The 14,793-nt window shown below is 50.0% G+C and overlaps 1 pseudogene; it reads left to right on the forward strand.

Annotated features, from left to right (window-relative positions):
- Positions 1 to 11,788: 11,788 nt before the first annotated feature.
- Positions 11,789 to 12,350, forward strand: LOC145522505 (T cell receptor beta variable 6-4 pseudogene; annotated as a pseudogene).
- Positions 12,351 to 14,793: the final 2,443 nt, after the last annotated feature.

Below are 14,793 nucleotides of genomic sequence, written 5' to 3' on the forward strand. Positions count from 1 at the left end.
TCAGGTTCTTTTCAAATGAGTCAGTTCTTCGCATCAGGCCTCCAAAGTATCAGAGTTTCAGCTTCAGCATCAGACCTTCCAATGAATATTCAGGACTGATTACCTTTAGGATGGGCTGCTTGGATCTCCTTACAGTCCAAGTGATTCTCAAGAGTCTTCTCCAACACCACAGTTCAAAAGCATCAATTCTTTGGCGCTCAGCTTTCTTTATTCTCCAACTCTCACATTCATACATGACTACTGGAAAAACCATAGCCTTGACTAGACGTACCTCTGTTGACAAAGCAATGTCTCTGCTTTTTGATATGCTGTCTAGGTCTGTCATATGTGAACAGTTCACTTAGGTTGATTTCTGATTTGAGCCTCTGGGGGAAGGGGCGTGGCCCCCTGAGTGACAGGTTGGCTCTGGGGCGTGGCAGGGACAGTGACATCTCAGCAGGACTCCCTGGAGAGCCCCTCTCCCCTCTCATCCACACTCAGACCAGAGGGCCCTCCGCCTGCCCCGCACCCGCCATGAGCCCCTGCCTCCTGGGCTGTGTGGTCTTCTGTCTCCTGCAGGCAGGTGAGTCCTGGAGGGCAGGGTGCCCTTCGGGGTGCCAGCACCAAGCCTGTCCCTGTGACTGCAGCCTGAGTCCTCCTTCTCCACAGGGGCGGTCCATGCTGGTGTCACTCAGGACCCCAGATTCCAGGTCGTGAGGACAGGACAGAGCGCGACACTGAAATGTACTCAGGATCTGAACCATGATTATATGTACTGGTACCGGCAAGACCTGGGACTCGGGCTGAGGCTGATCCATTACTCAGTTGGTCATTCTACCACGGAGCAAGGAGACATGCCCGACGGCTACAGAGTCTCTAGATCAAACAATGAGAACTTCCCTCTCACGCTGGAGTCCTCCAACCTCTCCCAGACATCTGTGTCCTTCTGCGTCAGCAGTTACTCCGTGGAGCTACACAGCCACCTGTTCTCTTTGCAAAAAGACAGGGTCCTACCTGCAGGCTCCGAGCACCGGGAGCCTCAAAGCCTTGGGGACCACGTGCCAGCACTGTCACCCTGGATATGTGATATGCACAGACCTGAATGTGACCCCAGGGACTCGGAGACACGTGTCCACCCTCAGTCTCTGTCTTTCCTCTGCATCCTCCCTGGATGCAGCTCGGATTGCATCCAGTTCTGAATAGTTCTGACTCTTACTCATCAGCTTAAGACCTCCAGAAGGGAAGAATGTTAGTAAATCAGATATTTCTAGACCCTCTTGTCTCTCCCCAGCTCCTCACTGGTGTCTCTTTGGAAGTTTCACCCCCAGCCTAGCTCTCAAGTGCTCCCTCCTCTTGCCCACAAGAGGGGGAGGTCTTTCCTCCTTTACTGCCTTGGCCTCAGCTCCCCTGCCCTCTCTTCTCCAGACACACCGCTCTCCCCCCATCTGGGTCGTGTTCCTTCCCATGACACAGGGAACTTTGTAACCATGCTTAATCGGTCACGTTTCAGCAAGCTCTTGGGGTCATCAAAGAGAAAACAACCTCAGTTAATTAGAAACCATCCAAAATGCCCCGGGAATCCATTCGCAGGAGGAGAGACAAGCTGGGTGTGTGTGCTCTCCCTCCCTGCCCCTCTTTCGTAGCATCTCCATTAACCTGGACCAGGTTTCTACCATTTCCCTCAGAGCAATCTTCTCAAAGTCAAAATATTTCCTCCATGGTATCTTATTATATCAAGATTTTACAAGTTCATAGGAAATAAATAGGTTCATGCACATAAAACCTCTTAATAAATTGCACTTGCTAGAGTTTGGTAACGCTTAATTTAAATATGAAATGTGGAAATATATGGATCTGATTAATCAGAAGGAGTCTGGAATCCAGCTGTCCAGGCTGGCTTCATTTGAAATCATGAGAGTGCTTATTTTTGTTGCCCGTATTACTCCATTTTAGCTAACTACTGTCATCGTAGTGGTGAGGCAATAATTTCCTTCTTAGTAGAAATGTCTGATCATAGTTTTTTACCTCCACAGGCTAAGACTAGACTTGAAGATCAACCCTAATTCAGCCAGGCTGGGAAGACAGCAGATGAGGTTGTGTGCATGTGTGTGTGTGTGTGTGTGTATGTGTGTGTGTGTGTGTGTAGGGTTTGAAAGTGTGGAGTGTGTGGTATTTGTATTCTTATTTAGATGGAAGGCACAGATCCATGAGGCCCTTGGCCAATAGGAGGCACTGTGGGCTCATGGTAAGCAGGGTGTGCTGGGGGGGGTTGAGAGTCACCCTAGAGAGGGCAGCTTAGGGGAACCTTGGCTACATGCCTGCATCAGAAAGAAGGTTTGAGTTCCCTGAGAGGTCCAGACACATGGACCCAGCACTGACTCCTCGCTGCCCAGGGGAGTGGGGTCATGCCTGCAGCCTCAGGATGTGCCCAGGAGGTTGTCTCCTGGAGCAGCACGGGGAGTAGAGGGTGAGGGGATTAGTGTGGCTGGTGAGGGCTGGGTGATGAGTGCCAGGCAGGGACAGGAAGAGAAGAAACAGCCATGTAATGGGCATATGGGGACATGGGGACAGTGCTCACGTCACACCCACCCTTTACTGAGGGGCTGTGCAGGACAGGGAAGGGCACAGAGGAGCCACCATGAGTCCTGCCAAGGGGTCCACTGGATCAGGAAACAGCCTGCAGAGACACAGAGCAGTGACGTCATAGGCAGATGCTACAATCAGTGACACAGGAGGGTCAGCACTCACACCACTCACCCCAGGAGCCCCGTCCCCAGCCAGCAGTGGTCTGGGGCTCCTGATGCTGCCATGGGCACCAGGCTCCTCTGCTGTGTGACTCTCTGCCTCCTGGGAGCAGGTGAGTCCTGGACACAGTGTGGGAGCTTCTAAAATATCTTTGCCTCCCTGATAGAGAAGCCTGGTGATGAGGGGTGCACGAGGGGTCAGCCCCTCTGCACTGCCCTCAGGTTCCTTGTCTCCTCCCCAACAGGCCTGGGTGATTCTGGAGTCACCCAGACCCCAAGGTACCTGATCAAATCAAGAAAGCAGCAAGTGACTCTGAGATGTTCTCCTGAATCTGGAGACCTGTATCTGTCCTGGTACCAACAGGCCCTGGGCCAGGGCCTCCACTTCCTTGTTCAGTATTATGATGAGAAAGTGTATCAAAAAGAAAACATATCAGATCATTTCTCAGGGAATATGTTCAGTGATTCTAGGTCTGAGCTGAGCTTGACCCCCTTGGAGCTGACAGACTCAGCCGTGTATCTCTGTGCCAGCAGCCAAGACACAACCCTGCATGATCAGGCGCATCTGGGACGAAAACACTCCTGCCCAAGCTCAAGAAGTGGTGGTGAGCGTGTCGGCTGCCACCCTGCCAAGCCCAGTCTCTGGTAGAGCGATAGATTTTCCCAGACATTCATTTCTTCATATGTTTTAATGCTCACTAAAGTCATCAAGATAAGGACTTAACTCTTTGTACATCTGAGGGGACGTGAGTTGCCCAGATCTCATACTTCGAAAGTGTTACCGCTAGCATTCCGGCTCAAGTCTGTTCTCTATACCTGTGGTCCCTTCACTCATGGAACTGTCTCTGTACAAGCAAATTACATATCTGTGTTGTGTTATGTGTAACAAGATAAATTTGGGGCTCTATGATATGAATTGCTACTCAATGAATGGTAGCCACACTTCACAAGGAGGTATTCCCATGGGAGGAATGTCTCAAATAAAAACAGCATTTTTCATTAACCCTGGCATATGCACCTCCTTCCACGTCCCTCCTACATTTGCATTCCTTTGTGCCCATATGTCATCCTGTGCTGGGCACCCAGCTTCTCTCCACCCAGGAAGGTGGGTCACAGGCCTGAGGGCGCTCTGCTTGCTCCCTTCCCCCCACACGGGAAACACGGGCTCCTGTGAACATGAAGGAGCTGTACCTGCGTTTGACCCGTGGACCGTCTGTCAGTGAATTGATTAGAAATAGAGCAATCCATTCCTCAAATGTTGATGAGCCTGCGATGATGTTGGGAGCAGAAACTAGGAGAAACATGGTAGGTGGAGGGACATTCTCAGGACTGTGGTCAATTTTGTGGAAATGGAGCCTTGAAGTGCTATTGGGACACATATCATAAAGGCCAGCTGGAAGCCAGAAGGATTTCCCCAGGATTCAAAACTCCAGAAATATGTAGATAAATACAAGTAATACATATGTTAAAAAAGACTTATCTCTGTACTAGAGCATACAAAATATTTAATCAGTTTAACATCTACAGAAAAAATCTTTAACATTTACAGAGAGGTTACAGCAACATGTGAGTTTACCTCCGTTGATCTGGACCGGTCTCCTTGTCGTGAACTGTTGACTTAGTTTCATCTTTGATTTGAGCCTCTGGGGGAAGGGGTGTGGCCCCCTGAGTGACAGGTTGGCTCTGGGGCCTGGCAGGGACAGTGACAGCTCAGAAGGACTCCCTGGAAAGCCCCCTCCCCTCTCATCCACACTCAGACCAGAGGGCCCACTGCCTGCCCCGCACTCGCCATGAGCCCCTGCCTCCTGGGCTGTGTGGTCTTCTGTCTCCTGCAGGCAGGTGAGTCCTGGGGGCAAGGTGCCCTTCGGAGTGCCAGCACCAAGCCTGTCCGTGTGACGGCAGCCTGAGTCCTCCTTCTCCACAGGGGCGGTCCATGCTGGTGTCACTCAGGACCCCAGATTCCAGGTCGTGAGGACAGGACAGAGCGCGACACTGAAATGTACTCAGGATCTGAGCTTTAGCTATGTGTACTGGTACCGGCAAGACCTGGGACACGGGCTGAGGCTGATCCATTACTCAGCTGGTGCTCCCACCACAGAGAAGGGAGACGTGCCCGATGGGTACAGCGTCTCCCGACCAAGCACAGAGAACTTCCCTCTCACGCTGGAGTCTGCCAGCCACTCCCAGACATCTGTGTACTTCTGTGCCAGCGGTTACTCCACGGCACTGCAAAGCCACGTCCTCTCTGTGCAAAAAAGAGAAGGGAGGCCCTGCAGCTGGAAGTAGGAGAGCCCCGTGCAGGCTTCTCACACCCGGAACCTTGGAGCCCAGGGCCACCTGCCTGCATCGTGACACTGAGTTTGCGGTCTCATATCACGTCCAGCTACATCAATGTTGAATATAGTGGACGGTTGGTTTTTTTATTTCAGGTTTTATAACTTTAAAAATAAACGGTTTAACTGTATAATCTCTGTATATAAATCCATACCTAGAATTTAATAATACTTTACTTATATAGAAAATCTAGAAATATGTGGATCTGATTAATCAGAGGGATCTACGGAATGCAGTGTCCCAGGCTGTATTCACCTGAGCTCATCAGAGTGTCTGGACTGAAGGTCTGTGGGAGTCCTCCTTAGCACACTACTGTCAGTGCAGTTATTTTCTTCTTAATGGAAAAGTTGGTTTCTACAACCTTTCACCTCCAAAGGCTAAGAGGGAATTTGAAGATGAATCTTCAGTCAGCCAGGTTGGAAGACAGTAGAACAAGTGTGTGTTATGTATGTGTGTGTATGTTCAGGGTGTGGGGTATTTATATTCTTGCTTTAGACAGAAGGCACAGATCCATGTATTCTTGCCTGGAAAATCCCATGGATGGAGGAGCCTGGTAGGCTACAGTCCATGGGGTTGCTAAGAATCGGACACGACTGAGCAACTTCACTTTCACTTTTCCCTTTCATGCACTGGAGAAGGAAATGGCAACCCACTCCAGTATTCTTGCCTGGAGAATCCCAGGGACAGGGGAGCCTGGTGGGCTACCGTCTGTGGGGTCGCACAGAGTCGGACACGACTGAAGTGACTTAGCAGCAGCAGCAGCAACAGATCCATGATACCCTTGGCCACTAGGAGGCACTGTGGGCTCATGGTAAGCAGGATGTGCTGGGAGGGGTTGAGAGTCACCCTAGAGAGGGCAGCTTAGGGGAACCTTGGCTACATGCCTGCATCAGAAAGCAGGTTTGAGTTCCCTGAGTGGTCCAGACACATGGACCCAGCACAGACTCCTCACTGCCCAGGGGAGTGGGGACATGCCTGCAGCCTCAGGATGTGCTCAGGGGGTAGTCTCCTGGAGCAGCATTGGGAGTGGAGGGTGAGGGGATTAGTGTGGCTGGTGAGGGCTGGGTGATGAGTGCCAGGCAGGGACAGGAAGAGAAGAAAAAGCCATGTTATGGGCATATGGTCACATGGGGACACTGCTCACGTCACACCCACCCATTACTGAGGGGCTGTGCAGGACAAAAATGGGCACAGAGGAGTCCACCATGGGTCCTGCCAAGGGGTCCATTGGATCAGGAAACAGGCTGCAGAGACACAGAGCAGTGACGTCATAGGCAAATGCTCCAATCAGGGAAGCAGGAGGGTCAGCACTCACACCACTCACCCCAGGAGCCCCGCCCCCAGCCAGCAGCAGTCTTGGGTTCCTGATGCTGCCATGGGCGCCAGGTTCCTCTGCTGTGTGACTCTCTGCCTCCTGGGAGCAGGTGAGTCTTGGACACAGTGTGGGAGCTTCTGAGATGCCTTTGCTTTTGCCATCCCCAAAACGCTAGACTGCCGGTGAGGGCTGCAGCAGGAAATTTCCTCAGTCCTCTCCCCTCAACTTCCTTCTGTCTCCGCCCCAGCAGGCCTGGTGGATTCTGAAGTCACCCAGACCCCAAAATTCCTGATCAAATCAAGAAAACAGCAAGTGACACTGAGATGTTCCCCTGATTCTGGACACTGCTTTGTGTACTGGTACCAACAGGCCCTGGGCCAGGGCCCCCAATTCCTCGTTCAATATTATGATGGGGAAGTGAATGAAAAAGGAAACATAGCAGACCGATTCTCAGGACAACAGTTCAGTGACGCTCGCTCTGAGCTGAGCTTGAGCTCCTTGGAGCTGATGGACTCCGCCGTGTATCTCTGTGCCAGCAGCCAAGACACAGCCCTGCATGATCAGGGGCCTCTGGGATAAAAACACTCCTGCCCCAGCTCAGGAAGTGGTGCCCAGTGTGTCAGCTGTCAGCCTGCCAAGCCCAGTCTCTGGTAGAGCGATAGACGTTCCCAGACATTCACTTCTTGATATGTTTTAATGCTCACTAATGTCATCAAGATAAGCATTATTTTACCTGTTTGTATATCTGAGGAGTGTGAATTGCCCAGATCTCATACTTCATAAGTGTTACAGGTAGCATTCCGGCTCAAGTCTGTTCTCAACACCCACGGTCCCTTCATTCATGCAACTTTCTCCATACAGAACAAATGACATATACGTGTTGGGTTATGTGTTAGAGGATACAGTGTGGGGCTGTATGATATGAATTGTTACTCAGTGAATGGCAGCTGCGCATCACAAGGAGGTATTCCTATGGAAAGAATTTCTCAAATAAAAAAGGAGAATTTTTCAGTTACCCTGGAGTCTACCAACTCTTGCCAAGTCCCTCCTACATCTGTATTCCTTTGTGGCAATATGTTATTTGGCATGGTTGGCAACCAGCTTCTCTCCACCCAGAAAGGTGGGTCACAGGCCTGAGGGCGCTCTGCTTGCTCCCTCCCCTGCACCGACAGGGGAAGCAGGTCCTTCTGTGAACAGGAAGGAGCTATACCTGCATCAAGCCAGTGGACCGTCTATCAATGAATTGATTAGAAATAGACCAAACAATTCCTCAAATGTTGATGAGCCAGCAATAAATTTGGGAGCAGATACCTAGAAAAATATGGTAGGTGAAGGGACAATCACAGGACTGTGGACAATTATGCAGAAATGGAACCTTGAAGTCCTACTGGGACACGTGAGTCATAAAGTCAACAGGCAGCCAGAAGGATTTCCACAAGATTTAAAACTACAGAAATATGCAGAAAAACAAAAGTAATACATTTATTAATGAAAAATTATCTCTGGACTAGAACACACACAAAATGTAACTAGTTTTACAGAAAGTTTACATCTACTTGTGAGACTTATGTCCATTGATATGGATGGATCTCCCTGTTGCAAACTCTTCACTTAGGTTCATTTCTGATTTGAGCCTCTGGGGGAAGGGGTGTGGCCCTCTGAGTGACAGGTTGGCTCTGGGGCCTGGCAGGGACAGTGACAGCTCAGAAGGACTCCCTGGAGATCCCCTCTCCCCTCTCATCCACACTCAGACCAGAGGGCCCTCCCCCTGCCGCACCTCCGCCATGAGCCCCTGCCTCCTGGGCTGTGTGGTCTTCTGTCTCCTGCAGGCTGGTGAGTCCTGGGGGGCAGGGTGCCTTTCGGGGTGCCAGCACCAAGCCTGTCCCTGTGACTGTAGCCTGAGTCCTCCTTCTCCACAGGGACAGTCCATGCTGGTGTCACTCAGGACCCCAGATTCCAAGTCATGAGGACAGGACAGAAGGCAACACTGAAATGTACTCAGGATCTGGATCATAACTATATGTACTGGTACCGTCAAGACCTGGGACATGGGCTGAGGCTGATCCATTACTCAGCTGGCCCTTCCTTAAAGGAGAAAGGAGACGTCCCCGAGGGCTACAGTGTCTACAGATCAAACAAAGAGGACTTCCCTCTCACACTGGAGTCTGCCAACCGCTCCCAGACATCTGTGTACTTCTGTGCCAGCAGTTACTCCACGGTGCTGCAGGGCCACCTCCTTTCTGTGCAAAAAGGCAAGGGACCCCATGCAGGCTTCTAGCACTGGGAGCCTCAGGGCTTTGCGGACCACGTACCTGCAGTGTGACCCTGGGTGTGCGGAGGAGGCTGGCCTGAACCTCACTCCCGGGCCTTGGGGCCATGCATCCTCTATTGGTCTCTGTCTTTCCTCTGCATCCTCCTTGTGAACCAGGAAGATGCTTCCTCAGCTCCTACTACTAGTCATCACAGGAGCTTGAGACCTAGGAGGGAAGGTTGTTGGTAAATTAGATACATCTAGACACTTATGTCTCAAGTCAGGCAGCTCATTTCTGTCTTTAATCAGAAGTAGTTATGGAATCCATGTTGCAGGCAGATTCACTTGAGATCCTCAGAGTATTTATTTTATGATCATATATCTCCATTTTTGCTAACTACCTTCATTCTAGTGGTACTGCAATTATTTCTTTCTTAGTAAAAAGGTCGGATCATACAGTCTTCTGCCTCCAGAGGCTGAGTGGATTTGAAGATCAACCCTAATCGTCCAGGTGAGGAAGGCAGTAGAACAGGAGTGTGTGTGTGTGTGTGTGTGTATGTGTGTGTGCACTCAGGGTGTTAGGATTTTGTACCCTTGTTTTAAACAGATAGGAGTTCCCTCATGGCTCAGATGGAAAGCATCTGCCTCCAGTGTGGGAGACTTGGGTTTAATCCCTGGATCGGGAAGATCCTCTGGTGAAGGAAATGGCAACCCACTCCAGTACTCTTGCCTGGATAATCCCATGGACAAAGGAGCCAGGTAGGCTACATTCCAAGAGGTTGCAAAGAGTAGGACAAGACTGAACAACTAAACTTTCTTTCTTTCTTTTAAACAAATGCTGCAAATCCATGAGACCCTTGACTTTCGGCCACTTGGAGGCACTGTTCTATAATAAGCATGGTGTGCTGGGAGGGTATAAGAGTCACCCTGGGGAGGGCAGCTTAAGAGAACCATGTCTATGTCATGCCTGCATCAGGGAGTAGGTCTGAGTTCCCTGAGGGGTCCAGGGACACATGGATCCAGCACAAACTCCTCTCTGCGCAGGGAACTGGGAACGCGCCTGAAACCACGGGATGAACACAGGGGGTTGGATCCTGCCTTATCATGGGAGGTGGAGGTGAAGGGGTTGGGGTGGCTGGTGAAGTCTAGGTGATGAGTGTCAGGTAGGGTCAGGCAGAGGAGAACAAGGCATGTTGTGTGCACATGGGACAAGGGGACGAAGCTCGCCTCACACCCAGTCTTGCGGAGGGGCTGTCAGGACAGGGAAAGGCATAGAGGAGCCAGCCTTGGGTATTGGCAAGGGGTCCAGTGGACAAGGACAGCCTGATAGACAGAGTGCAGTGACTTCATAGGCAAATGCTCCTATCAGGGAAGCAGGAGGGTCAACACTTTACACTACTCACCCCAGGAGCCCTGCCCACAGCCAGCAGCAGTCCTGGGGTCCTGATGCTGCCATGGGTTCCAGGCTCCTCTGCTGTGTGATTCTCTCCCTCCTGGGAGTAGGTGAGTCCTGGACACAGTGTGGGAGCTTCTGAGATGCCTTTGCTATTGCCATTCCCAAGACGCAAGACTGCCGGTGAGGGCTGTAGCAGGAGGCCTCCCCTGTTCTCTCCTCTCAATTTCCTTGTCTCTTCCCAACAGGCCTGGTGGATTCTGGAGTCACCCAGATCCCAAAATTCCTGACCAAATCAAGAAAACAGCAAGTGACACTGAGATGTTCCCCTGAATCTGGACACCGCTCTGTGTACTGGTACCAACAAGCCGTGGCCCAGGGTCCCCAGTTCCTTATTCAGTATTATGTTGGGAAAGATTATCAAAGAGGAAACATGTCAGATCGATTCTCAGGAAAACAGTTCAGTGACTCTCGCTCTGAGCTGAACTTGACTTCCTTGGAGCTGAAAGACTCAGCCGTGTATCTCTGTGCCGTCAGCCAAGGCACAGCCCTGCATGATCAGGTGCCTCTGGGACAAAAACATTCCTGTCCCAGCTCAGGAAGTGGTGGTGAGCGTGTCGGCTCCCAGCCTGCCAAGGCCAGTCTCTGCTAGAGCGATAGACTTTCCCAATCATTCATTTCTTGATATGTTTTAATGCTCAAAGATCATGCAAGATAAGGATTATATTAACTATATATCTGAGGGGATGTGAATTGCCCAGATCGCATACTTCATAACTGTTACAGCTAGGATTGCAGCTCAAGTTTGTTCTCAACACCTGTGTCTCCTTTCCTCATGGAACCGTCTCCATACAGAACAAATTACATATACGTGTTGGGTTATGTGTAACTAGTTACTGTTTGAGGCTTTACGATATGAATTGTTGCTCAATGTTTGCAGCCACGCATCACAAGGGGGTATTCCCATGAAAAGCATGTCTCAAATTAAAAAAGAGCATTTTTCACTTACCCTGGTGTGTGCCACGTCTCACCATGTCCCTCCTAAGTCTGCACTCCTTTGTGCCCATAAGTCATCTTGTGCTGGGCAACCAGCTTCTCTCCACCCAGAAAGGTGGGTCACAGCCCTGATGGCACTCTGCCTGCTCCCTCCCCCTTTCAACACGCGAAACACGGGCTCCTGTGAACATGAAGGGGCTTTACCTGCATTTGGCCGGTGGAGCATCTGTTAGTAGGTTGATAAGAACAGATCCAAACAATTCCTCAAATGTTGATGAGCCTGCAATGAAATTGGGAGCAGATACCTGGAGAAACAAGGGAGGTGGAGGGACATTCTCAGGACTGCAGTCAATTAAAGCAGAAATGGGCCATGAAATCATATTGGGACATATACCATAAAGGAGAGCAGGAAGCTAGAGGAAATTTCCCAAGATGCAGAGCTATAGAAATATGTGAACAAATTAAAGTAATATACACATTTATGAAGAATTATCTCCGGATTGAAGTATAGATAAAATTGCACAATGTTTACAGAAGGGTTACAACAAATTGTAAGGCTCATGTCCATTGTGCTGGATGGGGCTCCCTGTTGTGAACTGTTCACTTAGGTTCATCTTTGATTTGAGCCTCTGGGGGAAGGGGCGTGGCCCCCTGAGTGACAGGTTGGCTCTGGGGCCTGGCAGGGACAGTGACAGCTCAGAAGGACTCCCTGGAGAGCCCCTCTCCCCTCTCATCCACACTCAGACCAGAGGGCCCTCAGCCTGCCCCACCCAGCCATGAGCCCCTGCCTCCTGGGCTGTGTGGTCTTCTGTCTCCTGCAGGCAGGTGAGTCCTGGGGGGAAGGGACCCTTCGGGGTGCCAGCACCAAGCCTGTCTGTGTGACTACAGCAGCAGTCCTCCTTCTCCACAGGGGCGGTCCATGCTGGTGTCACTCAGGACCCTAGATTCCAGGTCGTCAGGACAGGACAGAAGGCGACATTGAAATGTACTCAGGATCTGGGTGATGACCGCATGTACTGGTACCGACAAGACCTGGGACACGGGCTGAGGCTGATTCATTACTCAGCTGGTGCTCCTACCACGGAGAAGGGAGACGTGTCCGAAGGGTACAGAGTCTCCAGACCAAACACAGAGAACTTCCCTCTCACGCTGGAGTCTGCCAACCGTTCCCAGACATCTGTGTACTACTGCGCCAGCAGTTACTCCACAGAGCTGCAGGGCCAAGTCCTTTCTGTGCAAAAAGAGAAGGGAGGCCCTGCAACCTGGATCTTGACGAGCCCCTTGCACACTTATCACAGCCAGAACCTTGGAGCCCAGGGCCACATGCCTGCAGTGTGACACTGAGTGTGCAGTTTCATATCACATCCAGTTACATCTACCTTGAATTTAGTGGATGGGTTTTTTTAATTCAAAGTTTTATAACTTTAGAAATAAATGGGTTAATATATATAATCTTTGTATATGAATCCATTACCTACAATTTAGTAATACTTTATTTATATATAAAATCTAGAAATATGTGAATCTGACTAATCAGAGGGATCTACGGAATGCCTTGTCCCAGGCTGTATTCAGCTGAGCTCATCAGAGTGTCTGGACTGAAGGTCTGTGTGATTCCTCCTTAGCACACGACTGTCAGTGCAATTATTTTCTTCTTAATGGAAATGTTGGTTCCCACAGTCTTTCACCTTCAGTGGCTGAGAGGGAATTAGAAGATCAATCTTAAGTCAGCCAGGTTGGGAAGACAGTACAAGTGTGTGTTGTGTTTGTGTGTGTATATTCAGGGTGTGGGGTATTTACATTCTTGCTTTAGACAGAAGGCACAGATCCATGAGACTGTGGACCATTGGCCCACAGGAGACACTGTGGGCCCACGGTGAGCAGGGTGTCCTGGAAGGGATTGAGACTCACCCTGTGGAGGGCAGAATTAAGGAACCTTGGCTACATGCCTGCACCAGAAAGCAGGTTTGAGTTCCCTGAATTCCTGAGGTTCCAGGACACATGGAACAGGTAGAGCCTCCTCACTGCCCAGAAAAATGGGCATGTGCCTGGACCCTCAGGATGTGCCCAAGAGATGGTCTCCTGGAGCTGCAAGGGAAGTGGAGGTGAAGGGGTTTGGGTAGGTGGTGAGGGCTGGGTGATTGTCAGCTGATTGCCTGGTGATTGACAGCCAGGTGAGTGCCTGGCTGAGTGTCAGGCAGGGGCAGCCAGAGGACAACAAGCTATGCTGTGGGCCCATTTGCAATGCAGGAGACATAAGAGACACAGGTTCCATCCCTGGGTCAGGAAGATGCCATGGAGAAGGGCACGGCAACCCACTCCATATTCTTGCCTGGAGAATCCCCATGGACAGAGGAGCCTGGCAAGAGACAGTCCGGGGGGTCACAAAGCGTCGGACACGACTAAGGTGACTTGGCATGCATGCATGTACCTATTAAAACAATTCCTCTTTAGAGCACAGCTAAATATGTAAGACAGTTAAGTGATCCTGGAAAGTGATATGATTAAAGAAGTGCTTGAAACGAAAAGAACTTCATATCCTCCTGTGGGAGAATCCTATCTCGAGATGGATGGTTTGATAGAACGACTATCACAATGTCTTACCCCTCGGTACAAGATGTTTTTGTAAACTTATTTATTCACTTTCATATATATTTTTCTCATGAACCCATTCTTTGAAGTCATTTTTAATGATATTTTGACAAGAAGTCATCATCTTTTTGTCAAAATTGTTGAGATCCCATGAGACACACAAATAGCGAGGTTTCACGTTCACTCAGCATGTGCCCCATTGGCCAGAGCACGGGCAGTAGAATTTTGGTTCTGTAATCAGGAGAAGAGTACTATTTGCTTCAAGCCTAAATATCCAAGCACAGGCTTTGAGCTGGAACTCTCCACTTTCTCTTCTGGCCTGGCACGCGCACAGGTCTCCTGTGTGGGGTGTTCTTCCATCTCTTGGACCAGAGATGTTCCAAGCAGAGATGTGGAACCACTCATGGGCTTGCCAGGCTCCAGTTCAAGACTTGCTGTTGTGGTTACAACATGAGGTTCCTTCTTGCTTCTGGCTTGAGATTCTGCATCTTTGACTCTCAGGTCATAGGAAAGGTTAGTCACCCAAACCCAAGACATGTGGCCATCCTCAGTGGGAACCAGCACATCAGGAGGTCAGGGCAGTCATGCACTCAAGACGAGCTCCATGATTTGCAGGGTCCACAGTTTGACTATTGTTGAGAATTTCTTGTAGGTGGAAGGAAATGCACAGCACTGTGGTCAATTAGACAACGTAGATACAAACACGTGAGGAGTACTTGTAATGCGTGAGTGATAAAGGGCAGTGTGAAGCCACAAGGGTTCCTTCCAGAGTTTCAAAACTACAGAAATACATTGTTGTTCAGTTGCAAAGTCCTGTCCAACTCTTTGCGACCCCATGGACTTCAGCATGCCAAGCTTTGCAGCCCTTCACTATCTCCCTTAGCTTGCTCAAACTGATGTCCATCGATTCAGTGATGCCATCCAACAATCTCATTCCCTGTCGTCCACTTCTCCTCCTGCCTTCAATCTTTCCCAGCATCAGGGTCTGTTCCAGTGAGTCCGTTCTTTGCATCAGGTGGCAAAAATATTGGAGCTTCAGTTTCAGCATTAGTCCTTCCAATGAATATTCAGGACTGATTTCCTTTAGGGTGGACTGGTTGGATCTCCTTGCAGTCCAAGGGACGCTCAAGAGTCTTGTCAAACACCACAGTTTGAAACCATCAATACTTCAGCACTCAGTCTTTATTAT

The sequence above is a fragment of the Giraffa tippelskirchi genome, chromosome 10, assembly GCF_054371585.1.
Source record: "Giraffa tippelskirchi isolate mGirTip1 chromosome 10, T2T-mGirTip1v1.2.pri, whole genome shotgun sequence".
Classification (NCBI taxonomy): domain Eukaryota; kingdom Metazoa; phylum Chordata; class Mammalia; order Artiodactyla; family Giraffidae; genus Giraffa; species Giraffa tippelskirchi.